The sequence below is a fragment of the Tribolium castaneum genome, unplaced genomic scaffold (genome assembly GCF_031307605.1).
Source record: "Tribolium castaneum strain GA2 unplaced genomic scaffold, icTriCast1.1 ptg000027l, whole genome shotgun sequence".
Taxonomy (NCBI): domain Eukaryota; kingdom Metazoa; phylum Arthropoda; class Insecta; order Coleoptera; family Tenebrionidae; genus Tribolium; species Tribolium castaneum.
In genome coordinates this window covers 332531-345045 of record NW_026986636.1, presented here as the reverse complement: position 1 = coordinate 345045, position 12515 = coordinate 332531, and positions in this window count along the sequence as shown.

Below are 12515 nucleotides of genomic sequence, written 5' to 3'. Positions count from 1 at the left end.
ACTTTGTACATAGTACAGACGAAGTACGACGTTTGCGAAGTACGGCACTCAAAATCGTAATTTTCTTGTACGACGTTTATTTGCACGTGCTGCCGACTGCGGCGGAGTACAGCGTTCAATTGACTTTTTACATAGTACAGACGAAGTACGACGTTTGCGAAGTACGGCACTCAAAATCGTGATTTTCTTGTCCGACGTTTATTTGCACGTGCTGTCGATTGCGACGAAGTTTAGCGTTCATTTGACTTTGTACATAGTACAGACGAAGTATGACGTTTGCGAAGTACGGCACTCAAAATCGTGATTTTCTTGTACGACGTTTATTTGCACGTGCTGCCGACTGCGACGAAATGCAGCGTTCATAGTACAAACGAAGTACGACGTTCACAAAGTGAGGAAGTAAAACGTAAACATTAAATAATAATAAGGCAACCCACAATACACTAATTGTGTATCAAAATTGCATAACTTTTACGAAGTACGACGTTCAAAAATATTAAAGAATTTTATTTCTGTGGTATATAATAAAAAATCAGCAAATTTTTTTGCAAATTACGTATCTGTAAATAAATGTAAACATTTAGCAACTAATCAAAATTGTTTTTTTGCTTAGATATTAAAGTAAAACAAAAAATACATTAAATTTATAAAATGCAACGCGCAGCACACTAGGTGTGCAATAATATTGCATAACCTTTACGAAGTACGACGTTCAAAAACATTAAATTTTTTTTATATTGAGGTAAAAAGTGAGAAAACATAAATTAATATTAATGCAACCTGCAATACACTTAATATGTACTGATGTTGCATAACCTTCACGAAGTACTACGTTCAAATATAAATTAATATTATTGCGACCCGCAATACACTAAATTCGTATTAATATTGCATAACTTACACGAAGTACGACGTTCAAGAATATTAAAGAATTTTTTTTGTGTTGTATATAATAAAAAAACAGCAAATTTTTTTGCAAATTACGTATCTGTAAATAAATGTAAACATTTAGCAACTAATCAAAAGTGTTTTTTTGCCTAGACATTAAAGTAAATCATAAAAATACATTAAATTTATAAAATGCAACCCGCAGCACAACAGATGTGCATCAATATTGCATAACTTTTACGAAGTACAACGTCCAAAAATATTAAATTTTTTTTTTTAAGGTAAAATGTGAGAAAACATAAATTAATAATAATGCAACCTGCAATACACTTAATATGTACTAATGTTGCATAACCTTCACGAAGTACTACGTTCAAATATAAATTAATATTATTGCGACCCGCAATACACTAAATTCGTATTAATATTGCATAAATTACACGAAGTACGACGTTCAAGAATATTAAAGAATTTTTTTTGTGTTGTATATAATAAAAAAACAGCAAATTTTTTTGCAAATTACGTATCTGTAAATAAATGTAAACATTTAGCAACTAATCAAAATTGTTTTTTTTTGCCTTGATATTAAAGTAAAACATAAAAATACATTAAATTTATAAAATGCAACCCGCAGCACACTAGATGTGCATTAATATTGCATAACCTTTGCGAAGTCCGACGTCCAAAAATATTAATTTTTTTTTATATTGAGGTTAAAAGTGAGAAAACATAAATTATTAATAATGCAACCTGCAATACACTTAATATGTACTGATGTTGCATAACCTTCACGAAGTACTACGTTCAAATATAAATTAATATTATTGCGACCCGCAATACACTAAATTTGTATCAATATTGCATAACTTACACGAAGTACGACGTTTAAAAATATTAAATGTTTTATTTGTAGTTTGCATATAATAAAAAAAAACAAATTTTTATGTAAATTACGTATCTATAAATAAACGTACACATTTAAATATTAAATAAACTTAGTATTTTGGCCTAGATATTAAATTAAAACATAAAAATGCATAATATTTATTAAAATGCAACTTGCAATACACCAAATGTGTATTAATATTGCCTAACTTGTACGAAGTACAACGTTCATTTAAGTGCATTAAGTATGGTGCTCTGTGCGATGAAATACGACGTTCATGTGACCATAAAGTAATAAACGAAGTACGGCGCTCACAAATGCAGCACTCAAAATTATTGTTTCATTACACGACGTTTGCTTTGTTTCTGACTGCGACGAAATGCAGCGTTCAATTGACTTTGTACATAGTACAGACGAAGTACGACGTTTGCGAAGTACGGCACTCAAAATCGTAATTTTCTTGTACGACGTTTATTTGCACGTGCTGCCGACTGCGGCGGAGTACAGCGTTCAATTGACTTTTTACATAGTACAGACGAAGTACGACGTTTGCGAAGTACGGCACTCAAAATCGTGATTTTCTTGTACGACGTTTATTTGCACGTGCTGCCGACTGCGGCGGAGTACAGCGTTCAATTGACTTTTTACATAGTACAGACGAAGTACGACGTTTGCGAAGTACGGCACTCAAAATCGTGATTTTCTTGTCCGACGTTTATTTGCACGTGCTGTCGATTGCGACGAAGTTTAGCGTTCATTTGACTTTGTACATAGTACAGACGAAGTATGACGTTTGCGAAGTACGGCACTCAAAATCGTGATTTTCTTGTACGACGTTTATTTGCACGTGCTGCCGACTGCGACGGAGTACAGCGTTCAATTGACTTTGTACATAGTACAGACGAAGTACGACGTTTGCGAAGTACGGCACTCAAAATCGTGATTTTCTTGTACGACGTTTATTTGCACGTGCTGCCGACTGCGACGGAGTACAGCGTTCAATTGACTTTGTACATAGTACAGACGAAGTACGACGTTTGCGAAGTACGGCACTCAAAATCGTGATTTTCTTGTACGACGTTTATTTGCACGTGCTGCCGACTGCGACGAAATGCAGCGTTCATAGTACAAACGAAGTACGACGTTCACAAAGTGAGGAAGTAAAACGTAAACATTAAATAATAATAAGGCAACCCACAATACACTAATTGTGTATCAAAATTGCATAACTTTTACGAAGTACGACGTTCAAAAATATTAAAGAATTTTATTTCTGTGGTATATAATAAAAAATCAGGAAATTTTTTTGCAAATTACGTATCTGTAAATAAATGTAAACATTTAGCAACTAATCAAAATTGTTTTTTTGCTTAGATATTAAAGTAAAACAAAAAATACATTAAATTTATAAAATGCAACGCGCAGCACACTAGGTGTGCAATAATATTGCATAACCTTTACGAAGTACGACGTTAAAAAACATTAATTTTTTTTTATATTGAGGTAAAAAGTGAGAAAACATAAATTAATAATAATGCAACCTGCAATACACTTAATATGTACTGATGTTGCATAACCTTCACGAAGTACTACGTTCAAATATAAATTAATATTATTGCGACCCGCAATACACTAAATTCGTATTAATATTGCATAACTTACACGAAGTACGACGTTCAAGAATATTAAAGAATTTTTTTTGTGTTGTATATAATAAAAAAACAGCAAATTTTTTTGCAAATTACGTATCTGTAAATAAATGTAAACATTTAGCAACTAATCAAAAGTGTTTTTTTGCCTAGACATTAAAGAAAATCATAAAAATACATTAAATTTATAAAATGCAACCCGCAGCACAACAGATGTGCATCAATATTGCATAACTTTTACGAAGTACAACGTCCAAAAATATTAAATTTTTTTTTTTAAGGTAAAATGTGAGAAAACATAAATTAATAATAATGCAACCTGCAATACACTTAATATGTACTAATGTTGCATAACCTTCACGAAGTACTACGTTCAAATATAAATTAATATTATTGCGACCCGCAATACACTAAATTCGTATTAATATTGCATAAATTACACGAAGTACGACGTTCAAGAATATTAAAGAATTTTATTTCTGTGGTATATAATAAAAAACCAGCAAATTTTTTTGCAAATTACGTATCTGTAAATAAATGTAAACATTTAGCAACTAATCAAAATTGTTTTTTTGTTTAGATATTAAAGTAAAACATAAAAATACGTTAAATTTATAAAATGCAACCCGCAGCACACTAGATGTGCATTAATATTGCATAACCTTTACAAAGGACGACGTTCAAAAATATTAAATTTTTTTTATATTGAGGTAAAAAGTGAGAAAGCATAAATTAATAATATTGCAACCTGCAATACACTTAATATGTACAGATGTTGCATAACCTTCACGAAGTACTACGTTCAAATATAAATTAATATTATTGCGACCCGCAATACACTAAATTCGTATTAATATTGCATAACCTACACGAAGTACGACGTTCAAGAATATTAAAGAATTTTATTTGTGTTGTATATAATAAAAAAACAGCAAATTTTTTTTAAATTACGTATCTGTAAATAAATGTAAACATTTAGCAACTAATCAAAATTGTTTTTTTGCCTTGATATTAAAGTAAAACATAAAAATACATTAAATTTATAAAATGCAACCCGCAGCACACTAGATGTGCATTAATATTGCATAACCTTTGCGAAGTACGACGTCCAAAAATATTAATTTTTTTTTATATTGAGGTTAAAAGTGAGAAAACATAAATTATTAATAATGCAACCTGCAATACACTTAATATGTACTGATGTTGCATAACCTTCACGAAGTACTACGTTCAAATATAAATTAATATTATTGCGACCCGCAATACACTAAATTTGTATCAATATTGCATAACTTACACGAAGTACGACGTTTAAAAATATTAAATGTTTTATTTGTAGTTTGCATATAATAAAAAAAAACAAATTTTTATGTAAATTACGTATCTATAAATAAACGTACACATTTAACAATTAAATAAACTTAGTATTTTGGCCTAGATATTAAATTAAAACATAAAAATGCATAATATTTATTAAAATGCAACTTGCAATACACCAAATGTGTATTAATATTGCCTAACTTGTACGAAGTACAACGTTCATTTAAGTGCATTAAGTATGGTGCTCTGTGCGATGAAATACGACGTTCATGTGACCATAAAGTAATAAACGAAGTACGGCGCTCACAAATGCAGCACTCAAAATTATTGTTTCATTACACGACGTTTGCTTTGTTTCTGACTGCGACGAAATGCAGCGTTCATTTGACTTTGTACATAGTACAGACGAAGTACGACGTTTGCGAAGTACGGCACACAAAATCGTAATTTTCTTGTACGACGTTTATTTGCACGTGCTGCCGACAGCGGCGGAGTACAGCGTTCAATTGACTTTTTACACAGTACAGACGAAGTACAACGTTTGCGAAGTACGGCACTCAAAATCGTGATTTTCTTGTCCGACGTTTATTTGCACGTGCTGTCGACTGCGACGAAGTTTAGCGTTCATTTGACTTTGTACATAGTACAGACGAAGTATGACGTTTGCGAAGTACGGCACTCAAAATCGTGATTTTCTTGTACGACGTTTATTTGCACGTGCTTCCGACTGCGACGGAGTACAGCGTTCAATTGACTTTGTACATAGTACAGACGAAGTACGACGTTTGCGAAGTACGGCACTCAAAATCGTGATTTTCTTGTACGACGTTTATTTGCACGTGCTGCCGACTGCGACGAAATGCAGCGTTCATAGTACAAACGAAGTACGACGTTCACAAAGTGAGGAAGTAAAACGTAAACATTAAATAATAATAAGGCAACCCACAATACACTAATTGTGTATCAAAATTGCATAACTTTTACGAAGTACGACGTTCAAAAATATTAAAGAATTTTATTTCTGTGGTATATAATAAAAAATCAGGAAATTTTTTTGCAAATTACGTATCTGTAAATAAATGTAAACATTTAGCAACTAATCAAAATTGTTTTTTTGCTTAGATATTAAAGTAAAACAAAAAATACATTAAATTTATAAAATGCAACGCGCAGCACACTAGGTGTGCAATAATATTGCATAACCTTTACGAAGTACGACGTTAAAAAACATTAAATTTTTTTTTTTAAGGTAAAATGTGAGAAAACATAAATTAATAATAATGCAACCTGCAATACACTTAATATGTACTGATGTTGCATAACCTTCACGAAGTACTACGTTCAAATATAAATTAACATTATTGCGACCCGCAATACACTAAATTCGTATTAATATTGCATAAATTACACGAAGTACGACGTTCAAGAATATTAAAGAATTTTATTTCTGTGGTATATAATAAAAAACCAGCAAATTTTTTTGCAAATTACGTATCTGTAAATAAATGTAAACATTTAGCAACTAATCAAAATTGTTTTTTTGTTTAGATATTAAAGTAAAACATAAAAATACGTTAAATTTATAAAATGCAACCCGCAGCACACTAGATGTGCATTAATATTGCATAACCTTTACAAAGGACGACGTTCAAAAATATTAAATTTTTTTTATATTGAGGTAAAAAGTGAGAAAGCATAAATTAATAATATTGCAACCTGCAATACACTTAATATGTACAGATGTTGCATAACCTTCACGAAGTACTACGTTCAAATATAAATTAATATTATTGCGACCCGCAATACACTAAATTCGTATTAATATTGCATAACCTACACGAAGTACGACGTTCAAGAATATTAAAGAATTTTATTTGTGTTGTATATAATAAAAAAACAGCAAATTTTTTTTAAATTACGTATCTGTAAATAAATGTAAACATTTAGCAACTAATCAAAATTGTTTTTTTTGCCTTGATATTAAAGTAAAACATAAAAATACATTAAATTTATAAAATGCAACCCGCAGCACACTAGATGTGCATTAATATTGCATAACCTTTGCGAAGTACGACGTCCAAAAATATTAATTTTTTTTTTATATTGAGGTTAAAAGTGAGAAAACATAAATTATTAATAATGCAACCTGCAATACACTTAATATGTACTGATGTTGCATAACCTTCACGAAGTACTACGTTCAAATATAAATTAATATTATTGCGACCCGCAATACACTAAATTTGTACCAATATTGCATAACTTACACGAAGTACGACGTTTAAAAATATTAAATGTTTTATTTGTAGTTTGCATATAATAAAAAAAAACAAATTTTTATGTAAATTACGTATCTATAAATAAACGTACACATTTAACAATTAAATAAACTTAGTATTTTGGCCTAGATATTAAATTAAAACATAAAAATGCATAATATTTATTAAAATGCAACTTGCAATACACCAAATGTGTATTAATATTGCCTAACTTGTACGAAGTACAACGTTCATTTAAGTGCATTAAGTATGGTGCTCTGTGCGATGAAATACGACGTTCATGTGACCATAAAGTAATAAACGAAGTACGGCGCTCACAAATGCAGCACTCAAAATTATTGTTTCATTACACGACGTTTGCTTTGTTTCTGACTGCGACGAAATGCAGCGTTCATTTGACTTTGTACATAGTACAGACGAAGTACGACGTTTGCGAAGTACGGCACACAAAATCGTAATTTTCTTGTCCGACGTTTATTTGCACGTGCTGTCGACTGCGACGAAGTTTAGCGTTCATTTGACTTTGTACATAGTACAGACGAAGTATGACGTTTGCGAAGTACGGCACTCAAAATCGTGATTTTCTTGTACGACGTTTATTTGCACGTGCTTCCGACTGCGACGGAGTACAGCGTTCAATTGACTTTGTACATAGTACAGACGAAGTACGACGTTTGCGAAGTACGGCACTCAAAATCGTGATTTTCTTGTCCGACGTTTATTTGCACGTGCTGTCGACTGCGACGGAGTACAGCGTTCAATTGACTTTGTACATAGTACAGACGAAGTACGACGTTTGCGAAGTACGGCACTCAAAATCGTGATTTTCTTGTACGACGTTTATTTGCACGTGCTGCCGACTGCGACGAAATGCAGCGTTCATAGTACAAACGAAGTACGACGTTCACAAAGTGAGGAAGTAAAACGTAAACATTAAATAATAATAAGGCAACCCACAATACACTAATTGTGTATCAAAATTGCATAAATTTTACGAAGTACGACGTTCAAAAATATTAAAGAATTTTATTTCTGTGGTATATAATAAAAAATCAGGAAATTTTTTTGCAAATTACGTATCTGTAAATAAATGTAAACATTTAGCAACTAATCAAAATTGTTTTTTTGCTTAGATATTAAAGTAAAACAAAAAATACATTAAATTTATAAAATGCAACGCGCAGCAAACTAGGTGTGCAATAATATTGCATAACCTTTACGAAGTACGACGTTAAAAAACATTAAATTTTTTTTATATTGAGGTGAAAAGTGAGAAAACATAAATTAATAATAATGCAACCTGCAATACACTTAATATGTACTGATGTTGCATAACCTTCACGAAGTACTACGTTCAAATATAAATTAATATTATTGCGACCCGCAATACACTAAATTCGTATTAATATTGCATAACTTACACGAAGTACGACGTTCAAGAATATTAAAGAATTTTTTTTGTGTTGTATATAATAAAAAAACAGCAAATTTTTTTGCAAATTACGTATCTGTAAATAAATGTAAACATTTAGCAACTAATCAAAAGTGTTTTTTTGCCTAGACATTAAAGTAAATCATAAAAATACATTAAATTTATAAAATGCAACCCGCAGCACAACAGATGTGCATCAATATTGCATAACTTTTACGAAGTACAACGTCCAAAAATATTAAATTTTTTTTTTTAAGGTAAAATGTGAGAAAACATAAATTAATAATAATGCAACCTGCAATACACTTAATATGTACTAATGTTGCATAACCTTCACGAAGTACTACGTTCAAATATAAATTAATATTATTGCGACCCGCAATACACTAAATTCGTATTAATATTGCATAAATTACACGAAGTACGACGTTCAAGAATATTAAAGAATTTTATTTCTGTGGTATATAATAAAAAACCAGCAAATTTTTTTGCAAATTACGTATCTGTAAATAAATGTAAACATTTAGCAACTAATCAAAATTGTTTTTTTGTTTAGATATTAAAGTAAAACATAAAAATACGTTAAATTTATAAAATGCAACCCGCAGCACACTAGATGTGCATTAATATTGCATAACCTTTACAAAGGACGACGTTCAAAAATATTTTTTTTTTTTATATTGAGGTAAAAAGTGAGAAAGCATAAATTAATAATATTGCAACCTGCAATACACTTAATATGTACAGATGTTGCATAACCTTCACGAAGTACTACGTTCAAATATAAATTAATATTATTGCGACCCGCAATACACTAAATTCGTATTAATATTGCATAACCTACACGAAGTACGACGTTCAAGAATATTAAAGAATTTTATTTGTGTTGTATATAATAAAAAAACAGCAAATTTTTTTTAAATTACGTATCTGTAAATAAATGTAAACATTTAGCAACTAATCAAAATTGTTTTTTTTGCCTTGATATTAAAGTAAAACATAAAAATACATTAAATTTATAAAATGCAACCCGCAGCACACTAGATGTGCATTAATATTGCATAACCTTTGCGAAGTACGACGTCCAAAAATATTAATTTTTTTTTATATTGAGGTTAAAAGTGAGAAAACATAAATTATTAATAATGCAACCTGCAATACACTTAATATGTACTGATGTTGCATAACCTTCACGAAGTACTACGTTCAAATATAAATTAATATTATTGCGACCCGCAATACACTAAATTTGTATCAATATTGCATAACTTACACGAAGTACGACGTTTAAAAATATTAAATGTTTTATTTGTAGTTTGCATATAATAAAAAAAAACAAATTTTTATGTAAATTACGTATCTATAAATAAACGTACACATTTAACAATTAAATAAACTTAGTATTTTGGCCTAGATATTAAATTAAAACATAAAAATGCATAATATTTATTAAAATGCAACTTGCAATACACCAAATGTGTATTAATATTGCCTAACTTGTACGAAGTACAACGTTCATTTAAGTGCATTAAGTATGGTGCTCTGTGCGATGAAATACGACGTTCATGTGACCATAAAGTAACAAACGAAGTACGGCGCTCACAAATGCAGCACTCAAAATTATTGTTTCATTGCACGACGTTTGCTTTGTTTCTGACTGCGACGAAATGCAGCGTTCATAGTACAAACGAAGTACGACGTTCACAAAGTGATGAAGTAAAACGTAAACAATAAATAATAATAATGCAACCCACAATACACTAATTGTGTATTAAAATTGCATAACCTACACGAAGTACGACGTTCAAGAATACTAAAGAATTTTATTTGAGTTGTATATAATGAAAAAACAGCAAATTTTTTTGCAAATTACGTATCTGTAAATAAATGTAAACATTTAGCAACAAATCAAAATTGTTTTTTTTGCCTAGATATTAAAGTAAAACATAAAAATACATTAAATTTATAAAATGCAACCCGCAGCACACTAGATGTGCATTAATATTGCATAACCTTCACGAAGTACGACGTCCAAAAATATTAATTTTTTTTTATATTGAGGTTAAAAGTGAGAAAACATAAATTAATAATAATGCAACCTGCAATACACTTAATATGTACTGATGTTGCATAACCTTCACGAAGTACTACGTTCAAATATAAATTAATATTATTGCGACCCGCAATACACTAAATTCGTATTAATATTGCATAACTTACACGAAGTACGACGTTCAAGAATATTAAAGAATTTTTTTTGTGTTGTATATAATAAAAAAACAGCAAATTTTTTTGCAAATTACGTATCTGTAAATAAATGTAAACATTTAGCAACTAATCAAAAGTGTTTTTTTGCCTAGACATTAAAGAAAATCATAAAAATACATTAAATTTATAAAATGCAACCCGCAGCACAACAGATGTGCATCAATATTGCATAACTTTTACGAAGTACAACGTCCAAAAATATTAAATTTTTTTTTTTAAGGTAAAATGTGAGAAAACATAAATTAATAATAATGCAACCTGCAATACACTTAATATGTACTAATGTTGCATAACCTTCACGAAGTACTACGTTCAAATATAAATTAATATTATTGCGACCCGCAATACACTAAATTCGTATTAATATTGCATAAATTACACGAAGTACGACGTTCAAGAATATTAAAGAATTTTATTTCTGTGGTATATAATAAAAAACCAGCAAATTTTTTTGCAAATTACGTATCTGTAAATAAATGTAAACATTTAGCAACTAATCAAAATTGTTTTTTTGTTTAGATATTAAAGTAAAACATAAAAATACGTTAAATTTATAAAATGCAACCCGCAGCACACTAGATGTGCATTAATATTGCATAACCTTTACAAAGGACGACGTTCAAAAATATTAAATTTTTTTTATATTGAGGTAAAAAGTGAGAAAGCATAAATTAATAATATTGCAACCTGCAATACACTTAATATGTACAGATGTTGCATAACCTTCACGAAGTACTACGTTCAAATATAAATTAATATTATTGCGACCCGCAATACACTAAATTCGTATTAATATTGCATAACCTACACGAAGTACGACGTTCAAGAATATTAAAGAATTTTATTTGTGTTGTATATAATAAAAAAACAGCAAATTTTTTTTAAATTACGTATCTGTAAATAAATGTAAACATTTAGCAACTAATCAAAATTGTTTTTTTGCCTTGATATTAAAGTAAAACATAAAAATACATTAAATTTATAAAATGCAACCCGCAGCACACTAGATGTGCATTAATATTGCATAACCTTTGCGAAGTACGACGTCCAAAAATATTAATTTTTTTTTATATTGAGGTTAAAAGTGAGAAAACATAAATTATTAATAATGCAACCTGCAATACACTTAATATGTACTGATGTTGCATAACCTTCACGAAGTACTACGTTCAAATATAAATTAATATTATTGCGACCCGCAATACACTAAATTTGTATCAATATTGCATAACTTACACGAAGTACGACGTTTAAAAATATTAAATGTTTTATTTGTAGTTTGCATATAATAAAAAAAAACAAATTTTTATGTAAATTACGTATCTATAAATAAACGTACACATTTAACAATTAAATAAACTTAGTATTTTGGCCTAGATATTAAATTAAAACATAAAAATGCATAATATTTATTAAAATGCAACTTGCAATACACCAAATGTGTATTAATATTGCCTAACTTGTACGAAGTACAACGTTCATTTAAGTGCATTAAGTATGGTGCTCTGTGCGATGAAATACGACGTTCATGTGACCATAAAGTAATAAACGAAGTACGGCGCTCACAAATGCAGCACTCAAAATTATTGTTTCATTACACGACGTTTGCTTTGTTTCTGACTGCGACGAAATGCAGCGTTCATTTGACTTTGTACATAGTACAGACGAAGTACGACGTTTGCGAAGTACGGCACACAAAATCGTAATTTTCTTGTACGACGTTTATTTGCACGTGCTGCCGACAGCGGCGGAGTACAGCGTTCAATTGACTTTTTACACAGTACAGACGAAGT